At 37.9% G+C, this 2,354-nt stretch overlaps 1 pseudogene; it reads left to right on the forward strand.

The window, feature by feature from the left end:
• Positions 1-1,064: 1,064 nt before the first annotated feature.
• LOC103301899 (ATP synthase subunit g, mitochondrial-like) lies at positions 1,065-1,377 on the forward strand (annotated as a pseudogene).
• Positions 1,378-2,354: the final 977 nt, after the last annotated feature.

A 2,354-nucleotide genomic window follows, 5' to 3' on the forward strand; every position in this document is an offset into this window, starting at 1 on the left:
TCCTCATTTCTTCTTGCTTATAGAATCCCAATTTTGTCCTATAGCAGACACTCATGTTCTTAAGGGAAGCTGGGAGCTCTTCTGCTCCAGTGGGAAAAATCACAGGGAATAGTCTAGGCCAGTGGTTTTCAACCTGGGTGCACAAGGGAGTCACCTGGAGAACTTTAAAAATGTTGATGCCCAGGTGCCAAAGTCAAAGTTGAGATCCACTGGTCTACAAGCCAATCATGGTAGTTTCATTCCCCTTGTCAGTGACTGATGTAGGTAAACCTAGCCAATGGGCGGGTGCATGGAAGATAGGTTTTTCTTACTCAAAATTAAATGCACTGCAGGAAACACCTTATTCTAGATGAACATCATCATTTCTACATGTGAGGCATGGACATGTTGCTACCATCTTACAGTTCTGGAAGGGATATACTAAACATAACAGATGAAAAGATGGAAAACACCTGGGTTCTTAATGAGGTCCTTAAGCTATTGAATTGACCAGTTCTGAAACCTCCACATCTTTAGAACTTTTGTTATATGAAATAATATTTGTCCTTTTTGTTTAAGTCATCTTGAGCTGAGTTTTCTGTTACTTGCTTCTACTATGTATTTCATGAAAAATATTGCACTATATTGTATTCATGGAGTTCCCAGAAGACAATGATTGTGTCTAATAGATTTCTGTATAGAACACAATATAGGTCTCCAAACATAAATATTTAAATATTAAAAAATGTTTGATGGATAGATGAAAAAGACATGAAGAAAAGAGAAGAGTGTCAACCATTCACTGTGTCTTCATGAGACTCCACAGTTAGGATGAAGAAGAAAAAAGAGGGAACAAGGAAATAAAAGAAAAAGGTGTGTTGTAGGGGGTAGAATGAAAACTAGCATAGGCCTGGGTTGTAGAAGCCAAATATTTAAAAAATTAATATGTTAGGGTAGTCAGTGTCAGTTGGAATGAGACAAACATGGGAATAAATAAAAGGCTATTGAGGTGTTCTTAGCGGGTTGTAGGGTGGGAATAACATTCGGCCAGCCATTCAAGGTCACAGAATTTCCATTCTAGAAACATGGCACAATTTGTCCATAACCTTGTGGAGAAGGCTCCTGCGCTGGCAAATGCTGCTGTGACTTACTCGGAAGCCTCGATTGGCCACCTTTTGGCATTATGCCAAGGTTGAGCTGGTTCCTCCAACCCCTGCTGAAATCCCTACAGCTATTCAGAGCTTGAAAAAACTAGGCAATAATGCTCAAATTGGTATCTTCAAACAGTTCACAGTTAAGGAAGCTCTGCTGAATGGTTTGGTGGACACTGAAGTATGGATGTGGTTTTATGTCAATGAGATCACAGGCAAGTGTGGCATCATTGATTATAATGTTTGAAGACCAATCTTTAATATCTATTTATTTTAAGTTATTTGAATGTTCTTAGACCATGAGTGATCAGAATGGTATTTGAATTAAAAAGATCTGTCAAAATTTTAAAAAGAAAAGACTATTGAGATTTGGTGAGAAAGAAATGCCTAGCAACCTCTGGTATGTATTTTTACAAGCAGACCCAAACCTTCATGAGAACTTTTTCTCAAGAATCTAAGTTAGTTGTCCTCTGTAATTAAATATTCGGCATAATTGGTACTTAAGCTGAAATTACTATTCTTACCAGTAATCAATGCAACAGTGTTTAATGGAATCTCAGTAACTCCATCTTCAGGTCTGCTTGGGTAGCTCAGTTGGTTAGAGCATTGTCCTGATATGCCAAGGTTTCAGGTTTGATCCTTGGTCAGGGCTCATATAAGAATCAACCAATGAATGTATAAATAAGTGGAACAACAAATTGATGTTTCTCTCTCTCTCTCTCTCTCTCTCTCTCTCTCTCTCTCTCTCTCTCTCTCTCTCTGAAAGTCAATCAATAAATTTAAAAAATAACACCATCTTCAGTTTGATTTCTGGTGACATCATTAGCTTTGGGGACCCCATACTCAACATAAACTAGATCAAAGTCAAGACCTATTACCTTCATCATGCAATACAGTAAAATATCCTTAGAAGAAAGAAGAGATTAAACTTTCTCCACAGGAAAGTGAAAAATTTGGGGTATCATTTTCTTCAAACATAGCACAGCATCTGTCACAAATATATGAGGTAGCATGAAAAGGTCACCTGCTTGCAGACTTATTTTCTTGCTCACAAGTCAAAGGGGGTTTCCCGGGCTGGTAACACTCTAATTTAAGACATTCTGGAGCCCTAATTTCCATTTCAAACCATAGGTTATCTCTACTTTCATTTAAACAAGTAACTTTAACCCACCGCCATGGAATTCTTCTGTATAACTTTGGTCTCTGAAAATGCTGTGTTTCTGG

The sequence above is a fragment of the Eptesicus fuscus genome, chromosome 1, assembly GCF_027574615.1.
Source record: "Eptesicus fuscus isolate TK198812 chromosome 1, DD_ASM_mEF_20220401, whole genome shotgun sequence".
NCBI classification, from domain to species: Eukaryota; Metazoa; Chordata; class Mammalia; order Chiroptera; family Vespertilionidae; genus Eptesicus; species Eptesicus fuscus.